Source organism: Pan troglodytes, chromosome 2 (assembly GCF_028858775.2).
Source record: "Pan troglodytes isolate AG18354 chromosome 2, NHGRI_mPanTro3-v2.0_pri, whole genome shotgun sequence".
In the NCBI taxonomy this organism is placed as follows: Eukaryota; Metazoa; Chordata; class Mammalia; order Primates; family Hominidae; genus Pan; species Pan troglodytes.
Window position 1 is genome coordinate 100,784,452 of NC_086015.1, and position 12,217 is coordinate 100,796,668.

At 35.7% G+C, this 12,217-nt stretch overlaps 1 protein-coding gene across 11 annotated transcripts in view; it reads left to right on the plus strand.

Annotated features, from left to right (window-relative positions):
- Nucleotides 1-12,217, plus strand: part of EPHA6 (EPH receptor A6) — a 943,752-nt gene that overhangs the window by 688,815 nt on the left and 242,720 nt on the right. The gene's annotated exons all lie outside the window — the stretch shown is intronic.

Genomic DNA, 12,217 nt, shown 5'->3' on the forward strand with positions numbered 1-12,217 from the left:
ATGTTAGAACCTTTTCTTAAAATCAGGTATTTGACATTTTATCACAACTTTTATTAACATCAATGTAACTTGTGTATCCACTGTTCCCTGATTACAATGGAAAAGTACCTTAATTTTATCAGGAAATAATATTTGTGTCATAAATAGGGTTTCTTCCCCAAAAGTTATTTCCACCTTTTATAACCAGTTAATCTATCTCTGGTTAGAATCTTATAAACTTTCCTCGCAGTAAGTGACACTTTCTAACCTGTCTCGTCTTTTCCTGATCTTGTCCCTAATATTTGGAGTCATTTTATATTTGTTCTTCAAACATCTCATCCACTGGGGGAGAAAATTCAATTTAAATTTTGAGAACAAGAACTAGCCAATTTACCTTCGTGAGCTGTAATTTCCCTATCCGTGAAATAAAAGTAAAATACCTTTACTCCTTCATGATTGTTGTGAGAAGAAAATGAGATAAAGTAGATTCTATCTGACCATCCAGCATTTATCAGAACACCACCAATGAAAGTGTTCACTACCTCCAAGATAGCCCATTCCCTTGGGAACAGTTCCAATAAATCCAGGATATTTGTGAGTAAAAAAAAAAAAATGTGCTTCCTTATAACTCCGTACATGATCTTACAACACTGCCTACTGGTACTCGTTCTGCAAAATTGAACTTATACAAAGTAAACCTAATCCTACTTCCACACCACACCATTACCCTTCAAATAGTTAAAGAACAACATGTAAACCTCATAAATCTTCTTTGTTCAGCCTAAATTGTCTAAATCTTTTCAGCTATTTCCATCTGACATGATGTCTAGATACATCATCATTCTGGCCACCTTCCTCTGGAGATCTAGAGTTTTTCTCTAAGTCTTTTCCAGAATTGAACCCAATACTCCAAATGTTTTCTAATCAATGTGAGAACACAGGGATAGCACGTTTCCTGCTGTGCCTCGATTAATGCATCCTGAGTTTGCATTTGCTTTTTGAACAGCTGCCACGCGCTGTTGGCATAGGGAGAGCTTACTACCAGCTTATCCCCAGCGGTCTTTCTCAGAGGAGTTTCTATTAAGCCAGGCCTATTTCTATACTTGTCAATTGACTTTATTACTTTTGAGTGCAATATTATATTTTTATAGGTCTACACTATATATATATGTAAATCATATATATAAATATGAACCATATATATCATATAATTCATATATAAAAATATGAATAGATATAGATATGTTAAAAATGGTCTAGATATGTAATACCTATATAAATTTGTATAGATAGGTAAAGAATGTGTATTCTAGAAATATATACTAGAATATATGATATGTTCTTTACATGTCTATACAAATTCTAGTATATATAGAATATATGATATAGAATATATGATATATGTACTTTACATCTCTATACAAACATTATGTGCTTTTCATATTCCCATTTCATAAATATTCCTATTAAATTTCATTGTGTTTCTGTAAGTAAAATTTCTTAACCTGTCCATGTCTTTTTCCATCTCAATTACATCAGCTGGTACAATTATTGTCCTTCTCAGTAACATCTGTGATTTGTTCTGCCTTGCAATTTAGCTGTGTACTCTTATCATAAGAGCTCAGCACTCCCCGTGCAGCAATAATTTAGTATACTCTCTAATTTTCTTCTTCATTGGTACAATAGTTTTTTCATTATTGGAATTCTGTATTTTGTAGTTGCCTATCTCTCACTCTTTATAGAATCTCTGATCAAGAAATTGTACCCAATCCATGTGCATTTTTTAACTGCCACTCTGAAGTTTAATGTCTACAGTTATGGCCATACTTTTTCCCTGGACTGTAAATATCTTAAAGTGAAAATGGTCAGTTTTTTCCCAGGTTTCCCCACCCCTTGCATTTCATCAGTCTTTATTCAGAACTAAATCAAAATAACAGCTCTGTTGACTTTTTGAAAGATGGACACAGCAGTGAGGCAGGCAATTATGATTTTATAGCTTCTCTCTTATTGCTTTCATGGTGGACTAAATGAATTCGCGGCATGGGAAAGTGTGTTTTGTGAGGATTGATTGAAGTGTGAAGCACATGGACTTTCCATGTGGTCTAATGCAGTTCCTTGTTCACATGGAAACCTCTGATATTCTCTTCCTGCCAAAATCTTTGTCCGTGGTTTCCTCCTCGCTTCAGCCTATCAGGAAAAAAAGTCTGTCTTTACCATTAATAGTAGGCAAGAATTATTAAATGTTCATCTGCTTGGGATGAGCTTTACATGCATTATTATTTCTTTTATCATCACAACCCTATAAATCACAAGGATCACATATGTCCATTTTACAGATACGAAAGCTAAGATTTAAAGAGATTAAGTTATTTGGTCAAAGTGAACCAGCTTGTAATAGTGAAGCCAGAGTAACCTTATGTTATAGCTCATGCTTTTATTAACCACAACTTCATTACAAATAACCCTTTATATTTATGAAGCCATACTTCTATAAGAATATCTTCTTCTGGCACTTGTACAACTGATAATTCTGAAGCCATCTTCACCTATCTTAGGTGAATTTGGCTGTGTTCTTTGCTTTCATTCTGGCCATCTGTCAGTCTTTCTGTTTGTAGTCACTTTCCAACTCTATGATGTATAGACTGTGTTTTGGCTGCTGATTGAGTCTCTGTGATTTGTAGGCTGAAAGTGAATTACCACTACCTAAGTGCATTGATGCACACACAAAAAAAACCAACTGCCTCAGCAGAACCAACAGTAATGTGAATATTGATTATTGTCATGAAATCATTATTTAGGATAGGATTACAAATTTCCCTCATTTGTAGTGAGGTTTGCATGTTCTGTGTGGCATGTCAATTTATCACCATTCCCTGTCAGCTCTGCCTTCAAATATATCCCAGGATCCAACCTCGTTTTACCACTTTGCAACAGCCTCCCTGGCCAACCCACCAACACCTCTCCTAGCCTCCCTTCTTCTACCACTCCGTGGTATGTTCTCCTAACATGGAACCCTAGAATGGAAAGATCCCTTGGAAATGTAAACCAGATTGTGTCCCTCTCTGCTCAAAACCTGCCAATCATGATCTGTTCTGGTCAAAGTAAAAGCCTGGCCACCTACTTAGCTGCCTCTTCAGCATTGCTCTGGCAACAATGGTGTCATTCTTCCTCAACTTTCCACATGCACTCCTATCTCAAGACCTTTGCACCTGATATTCTGTCTAACTAGGAAGCTCTTAGCTCCAGTAACATCATGGCTCTGTCCCCACTCCCTCACTTCCTCCAACTTCTATGACAATGCAAATTTATCAGAGACCTTTCAGGTCCTTCATAAACTAGCAATTCTCCTTCCTTACTCTCCTTCCCTCTCACCCTGCCTTTATTCCACAGTAATTATAACCAACTAACATGTACATGTGTTTTGTTTTTCCTATTGTCTGCCTTCCCCTTTCTCTTTCTAATTCACTGCTGTACCCTCAGCCCTTTAAACACTACTTGGCATGTGGTAGGCACTATATAAATTTTAATTAATGGATATAGAATTTACAAGTGTTTATTTATCTATTAAATGACTTTATTCTCAAAAACCTAGTGTAGGGTTGAGGAGAAGGGAGCAGGATCATAATTCTTCTTATGCATGTGCGGGGTTAATTGCTGTGATGGAATGCTGAAAAGAATGCATCAGACTCTCAGAAAAAAAAAAAGCAGGCAAGTCGAATTGAATTTTAGGAGAATTACATAGATTGCAATTAAAATGATCACTATAATGTCAGTGTGGAGGAAGGATTTAGATAAGCAATGATTGACAGCAGATAAACCCATAAGAATTCAGGGATTCGTGAGAACAAGGCAACAGAACAAGTCTCAGGTTTTTTACCAGAATGACTTAGGTTAAAAAAAAAACAAACACAGGAATATTGGGATATTTGACATGTTGAGATAATGTGGAAGAATCAAGTGTTTTCAAGCCAAGAATGAAAATCTGGTCTATGTTCTTGTTTGATGAAAATCACTATGCTCTTGATGTATTAAATAACCCTTCTTTACCCCATTATCTATAATTCCTATGAAGACAAGGAACTTAGATTATAACTGATTGGTTGTAACGTAGAGCTCTGCCTAGTGAGAAGCAAATCCAAGAGACACAATTGTCCAGTTTCTAAATGTGCATAGCCAAAGAAAAGCCAAAAGAAAATAGCAAAAAAAAAAAAAAAAAAATGGAGTCTGTCCCAAAGCAGGCAGGAATGTCTTGCTTGCCAGAGTTGTACGTCAAGTCCAGGAGGCTTTTTTCAGCTCGTTGTTGGGTCATGGGCCCAGTGAAATAATGGGCCATTACCTGACTAAGGAGAAAAAAATAAAGGGGTAGGGAAGAGAGTTAAATTTTATTTTTAAAACAGTAAATTTGAAAGAACAATTAGTGTGAATGTTGTCTTATATTTGATGTATTGGCCTGGTAAGGGTCACTTGTTGGTTGATGGAACAAATGTTTATAGTACTGGAGATCAGTGGTTCCTTTTTCCTTTATAACAGTGGTCCTCAACCCCCAGGCTGTGGGCTCCACCCACCTCCTGTCAGATCAGTGGTGACATTAGACTCTTAGGAGAACAAACCCTATTGTGAATGTGCATGTGAGGGACCTAGGTTGCGTGCTCCTTATGAGAATCTAATGCCTGATGATCTGAAATAGAACAGATTCATCCTGAAGCTATCCTCCCCCAACCCTTCATCTGTGGAAAAATTGTCTTCCATGAAACCAGTTGCTCATGCCAAAAAAGGTTGGGGACCTCCACTCTATAAGATCTAACTGCACTCTGCAAAAGCAATAATCAAAAGAATTGAAGGATGACAGATTTCCATGATGATTATAGAAACTTTTAATTTATTTCTGTCTTTTTAAAACTTTTAAGCTTTAAGTCAAAATAATGTACACATATATCTTTAGAAAAGATATACAAACTAGAAGGGCATATAATGAAAAGCACAAGGATGCCATGCCTTCTCTTTACTCCCCATCCAACCTCGATTCTTGTTCATCTGTGGCAATGATTTTTACCTGATTCTGTTTTTTAATTATGAATTAAACATTACCTATTGACTTTCTGTTATCATGGATAAAGATATAGCTTCCTTACAGCACCCACATCTCCTTTCCTCTCAATATAATTGTTGCCTTTATAACTGATGATACCTTCATAACTTAAACATTAAAATCTGTATATCTTCTTCCCACAAATATAGTCACTATGTTTTATACTTTTGTAGTTTCTTACCTATAATCAAGATACAAAACATACAAAAAGCATATTTTCAAATTATTATACAGTCTTGTGCCACTTAAGAACAAGGGTATGCTCTGAGAAATGCATTATTAGATTATTTCATTGTGGTACAAACATCATAGAGTGCACTTAACACAAACCTAGATGGCAGCACCTATTGTACCCTGAAGCTATATGGTATAGCCTATTCCTTCTAAGCTACAAAGCTGTAAAGCATACTGCACTGAATACCTTAGGCAATTGTAACACAATGGCAAGTATTTGTGTATCTAAACATAACATCAAGAAGGTATAGTAAAAATGCTGTATAAAAATGTGGTATAAAAGTGCCCTACCTATGTAGGGCACTTATCGTGAATGAAGCTTGAAGGACTAGAAGTTGCTCTGGATGAGTCAGTGAGTGAGTAAGGTGTGAATGTGAAGGCCTAGTACATTCCTGTACACTACTGTATGTAAACTTTATAAACACTGTACACTTAGACTACACTAAATGTATAAAATACAAATATTTTTCTTCAATAATTAATGCATTTTATTTTATAAACTTTTTAACTTTTTTAACTTCTTGACTCTTTATAATAACACTCAGAATAAAGCATGAACACATTGTACAGCTGTACAAAAGATTATCTTTATTTATATTCTTATTCTATAAGCTTTTTCCTGTGTAAATTTTGTTTTTAATTTTTAAATTTTTTTTGTTGCAAACTGAAACACAAACATACACATGAGCTTAGGTCTACACAAGATCAGGATCACAAATATTGCTGTCTTCCACCTCCACATCTTTTGTCACACTGGAAGGTCTTTTGGGATGTGGTATGTGTAAGTTCATTCTGACATTCCTAGAAATACCTGAGACTGGGTAATTTTATTTTTTTTTTAAAAAAGAGGTTTAATTGGGTTACAATTCGACAGGTTGTACAGGAAGCATGATGCTGACACCTGCTCAGCTTCTGGGAAAGACACAGGAAATATATAGTAATGGTGGAAGGTGAAGGGGGAGCAGGCATGTCACATGGCAGGAGAGGAGCAAAATAGAGAGTGGAGGGGCAGGTGCTACATACTTTTAAACAACCAGATCTAGCTATTATGAGAACAGCACCAGGGGGATAGTGCTAAACCATTGATGAGAAATCCACCCACATAACCCAATCATTTTCCATCAGGCCCGGCCTACAACACTGGGGATTATAATTCACCATGAGATCTGGATGGAGAGACAGATCCAAACCATATCATGGTAGTAGATGCTATGAAGAAGAGTGTGTTTGTCTCCTGCTAAGGTTCCAAAATGACAGCTATCTTCTGGATATACCTGAATTAATTAATTCTATTATTATCAATGGCTCATTTAAACAAGCTTGAAACCCCTAGTATCTTTTTTAGTTTCATAATTAATCAGTTCAGTAAGGAGTATAGTTAAATTAATTTCTGTAAAACCTTTAAAATGGTAGCTAATTCTTAGCTACTATTATCTTCATATAATAGGAAGCCATAAGTAAAAGTATATCAACAAATAACAATTTTTTTTCTAGTTTTAAAGTGACTATGCCCAAGCTCAGAGGGTTACCTACTCTTCGTAATATTTTCATGGTTTTGAAACCAACACTTACTATTTGGGATAACAGTTCTGGACTTTAGTTTCCTGTACCTCTCAAAAATGAGGTATATAAGAACATATTCAAAAAATGTAAAACAAAACTTGATGGTCACAGTACAACCAGAAATTGAGAAATCTGCCAATAAGGCAGAAGTTTTGATGTGCTTTCTTTAATAACTTCTATTACCCAAGGAATAAATTGAGTAAAGCTGGAGGATCTGAATGATACAACTTAAAAAATTCTATCTGATGAATATATAGAGATTGAGTAAAGCTGGAAGATCTGAATGATACAATTTAAAAATTCTATCTCATGAATATATAGAAACAATAATAAACTCAAATTTGCAGAATAATATTCCCTTTAAGCAGACAAAAAATATAATTGATCATGTCCCAGGTCATAAAGAAATTTGTAACAAATTTTAAAGGCTGAGATTTTTATAGAATACATTTCTAAACAAAATTAAGTTAGAAATAAATAATAGAACAGTAACTTTAAAAAACAGAGAATTTAAAATATTTTAAAATAACACATGAATTGTTTTCAAAGTAATCATATAACTCACTTAATAACTCACGGGTTATTTTAATGTAATTTAGAAAATTTCTAGACCTAAATAATAGTGAAAAAAACTACATCTTAAAATTTACAGGGCACAACTAATGTGATACTTTAGAAGTAAATGTATCTAGCCTTAAAATGCTTATTTTAGAAACAAAGAAATGATGAATATTAAAGAGCTAAGAATCCAGCTTAACAATTTAGAAAAAGAGAAAGGGAATAAAAGAAAGTAGAAGGAAAGAAATGGTAAAGATAAGAGCAAAAACAGTAAATGGTGGTCAAGGGTGCACAGGCTTATGCAAACCCACCCCCAAATTCTGAGAGAGATGAGAGGCTGAAGAAAGAGGCTGGCAAGTCCAGTTTCTCAGAAAGGAATATTTAATGGAGACTTAAAAATAGAGGCCATGTCTGTGTCTTCCATGGAGACAAGACAAGATGATGGATCCTCACGACATTACCCCCTATATCCAGGGCTTACCTACCACAGAGAAAGGGTATTTGCAATTCAGAAGAGATATGTAGGACAATTGGAGCATGATAACATTGAGGCTGTTTTGTCCTAAGAGCAAGATTTACAGTAACTACCTGCTTTTTTTTTTTTTTTTTTGACAGAATCTTGCTCTATCGCCCACACTGGCGTGCAATGGTGCAATCTCGGCTCACTGCAACCTCTGCCTCCTAGGTTCAAGTGTTCCTCCTGCCTCAGCCGCCCAAGTAGCTGGGACTACAGGTGCACACCATCACATCCGGTTAATTTTTGTATCTTTAGTAGAGACGGGGTTTCACCATGTTGGGCCGGCTGGTCTCAAACTCCTGACCTCAGATGATCCACCCACCTCGGCCTCCTAAAGTACTGGGATTATACGTGTGAGCCACCGTGCCCGGGCAAGTACCTGCTCTTATACAAGAAACAATAAAACTGGAAATTTTAGTGGCCTTCCCAGAATACACATTAATCAAAAGTCAATATGGGCTGGGTGTGGTGGCTCACGCCTGTAATCCTAGCACTTTGGGAGACCAAGATGGGTGGATCACGAGGTCAGGAGATCAAGACCATCCTGGCCAACATGGTGAAACTCCATCTCTACTAAAATACAAAAAAATTAGCTGGGCATGGTGGCGTGCACCTGTAGTCCCAGCCACTCGGGAGGCTGAGGGAGGGGAATCACTTGAACCAGTGAGGTGGAGGTTGCAGTGAGCCGAGATTGTGTCATTATGCTCCAGGCTGGTAAGAGAGCAAGACTCTGTCTCAAAAAAAAAAAAGTCAACATAGTGGATTATTATGCAGGATGGATTTGCTTTAGCCTTCACAAATAGAAAACAAAATAACAAGAAAACTAAAATTTGTTTCCTTAAAATACTAATAAAATTTTCAAACTCTGACAAAACAGATCAAGAAAAATATAAGGTATAAGTAAACAATATTACAGATGAAAAAGGAAAAGAAGATATAACTGCTGATAAAAATATTTAAAAATCAATAGGAAAATACTATAAACAACTTTGTTACAATAAATGTAAAAATTAGATAAAAGAGACACGTTTTTGGAAAATTATATATTACAAAAACTGACCTCAGGAGAAATAGGAAACTAAATTGTCCTATATTCCTTACATAAATTGTGTCAGTGTTTTTCCCTGCAAAGGAAATTTCAGATTCAGATTTTGAGTTTTTTTGAAAGTTTTACGGAACACATAGTTCCAAAAAACAAATAAATCCAATTTTACACAAATTCAAATAATATTAAAATTTTGCTCCCTAGGTAAAACTGTGAGCTGAAAAAGTTTGTTTGACTTACCATTCTCCCTCCTAAAGCATAAACTATTTACCTAATATTACCTAAGCCTCTTATCTTTTTCTGCTCAGTTAGGAACCAGTCCTTTCCTTCTACCCTGCACCAAAACACAAAGCGTGCACCAAAGCTTGAAGTCACTTTGGAAAATAACTGGTACTAAACAGTCAGAATGCTGTTATTGCTGGAAATCAACTTGTAATGATGAGATTTCAGTGTGTCATAGTAAACTGGAGACATATTTGGGAGATATTTCACTTTCACATTCAAACACTGAGATAAGTCACTAATTTTGTCGCCATTCCCCTATATTAGAGTTTTACAGTCTGATGGCATTAATGACTGTCCAAATTCTCATTTTATGTTAAGTATGAATTTTAAAACATGTCCTTTTAGGAAATACTTATTTAAAAATTCAAAAGTTTCATTATGTTTACATATATATTTCTAAATTTTATAAAATTTTACTTCTTTAGTTATTACTGCTTTTTTATAACAATTGGAAGACTTACATTTGATAAGTAAAGGAAAATTTCAACTCTCCAGAATGCTGGGAAATGAAATCTCTAAAACAATTCTATGCTGTGGAGCATTTAGGGTTATTCTTTCAATTTCCAGTATTTTAAGTATTTTATACAGTTGTTTCCAAAATGTGTTATTTACTTGTCATAAGCTATTAAAACAGTAGAAGATTAATCTTTTTCTAACATAGCAAAGAAAATTCACAATAGCAAAAACTAGAATGAAGAGATCTCACTTGCTGGCCAAGTAACTAATGCAATTGTTACAGTCTTGCCAATGCACCACAATGTAGCAGTCTCTCATTGTGAAGTGTCAGGCTGGAGTTCTTTATCTCAGGACCAAGAGAATTAAGGAGCGTGGACACAAAGGCTAAGATTGGAGCAAAAGTTTTAATAAGTGAGAGAAGAAAGAGCTCTGCAGTGGGTAGGGGGCCCGGAAGTGGAAGTGGTTGCTGTTTTTACAGTTGAATGCAAAGGCTTTTATAAGAAAATGATGAGGCCTAGCATCTCATTTGCATAAGGAGCAAATTTCTGTCAGCTCCACCCCATCCTCCTAGTGTGCATGTGGGCCCTTAGCTTGAGTTACTTTATATAGCTTTGTTTCCCTTACTGTATATGTGTCAGGGGACAGAGTTTTCCATTGCAGGCATGTCTGAGCAAGTCACCTGTGTAGCCCTTCTTTAGCCAAGCCACACTGTGCAAGTTCTCTCATCTGTGCTTTCAGGCTGTTCTTTTGTTTGAAAGGATTCAACTGAGGACCCACCTAAACTGCCTGCCCGATGGTATATTTTTCTTCCTCCTCTCTCACAATCTCATTTTGGTGTATATCCTTCTAATCTATTTCCTAAGCACAAAGTTTATTTTTTATTTTCATAAAGTTGAAATTATACCCTATAGTATTTTTACATATATACTTAACACACTTTTATATTCACTTTCTAATATAACATACATTTTCCATGTTATTACATGTAGTATAACTTATCTGAACAAATCTGTTTGTAAAAACTTGAAATCAATCCCAATTTTTTTATTATTTATAAACCTGCTTTTAAAAAATATTTTCTTTTTTTAATGCATACATTATTTTATTTGATCTGGTTACATGAGGTTACCTTTGTCATCCCCAGAATTTTATAGAGGAAGTTCAATTCAGTCTGAATGGCAGCATCCTCATAGGTGTGTCCACCAAGTAGAGTGGCAAGGGCATAGACTTGCTAAATCAGTGATTTTAGATAAGTTGTATAATCTCTTTGAAATTCAGGTTTCTCATTTCTTTTGTTTTATTATTATTATACTTTAAGTTCTGGGATACATGTGCAGAACATGCAAGTTTGCTACATATGTATACATGTGCTGTGGTGGTTTGCTGCACCCATCAACCCGTCATCTACATTAGGTATTTCTCCTAATGCTATCCCTCCCCTAGCCCCCCACCCCCGACAGGCCCTGATGTGTGATGTTTGCCTCCCTGTGTCCTTGTGATCTCATTGTTCAACTCCCACTTATGAGTGAGAACATGTGGTGTTTGGTTGTCTGTTCTTGTGTTAGTTTGCTGAGAATGATGGTTTCCAGCTTCATCCATGTCCCTGCAAAGGACATGAACTCATCCTTTTTTATGGATGCATAGTATTTCATGGTGTATATGTGCCATGTTTTCTTTATCCAGTCTATCATTGATGGGCATTTGGGTTGGTTCTAAGTCTTTGCTATTGTGAACAGTGCTGCAATAAACATATGTGTGCGGGTGTCTTTATAGTAGAATGATTTATAGTTCGTTGGGCATATACCCAGTAATGGGATTGCTGGGTCAAATGGTATTTCTGGTTCTAGATCCTTGAGGAATCACCACACTGTCTTCCACAATGGTTGAACTAATTTACACCACCAACAGTGTAAAAGTGTTCCTATTTCTCCACATCCTCTCCAGCATCTGTTGTTTCCTGACTTTTTAATGATCGCCATTCTAACTGACATGAGATAATATTTCATTGTGGTTTTGATTTGCATTTCTCTGATGGCCAGTGGTGATGAACTTTTTTTCATGTGTTTATTTGCCCACATAAATGTCTTCTTTTGAGAAGTGTCTGTTCATATCCTTTGCCCACGTTTTGATGGGGTTGTTTTTTTCTCGTAAATTTGTTTAAGTTCTTTGTAGATTCTGGATATTAGCTCTTTGTCAGATGGATAGATTGCAAAATTTTTCTCCCATTCCATAGGTTGCCTGTTCACTCTGATGATAGTTTCTTTGCTGTGCAGGCACTCTTTAGTTTAATTAGATCCCATTTGTCTATTTTGGCTTTTGTTGCCATTGCTTTTGGTGTTTTAATCATGAAGTCTTTGTGCATGCCCACGTCCTGAATGGTATTGCCTAGGTTTTCTTCTAGAGTTTTTATGGTTTTAGGTCTTACATTTAAGTCTTTAGTCCATCTTGAGTTAATTTTTGTATAAAGTGTAAGGAAGGGGTCCAGTTTCAG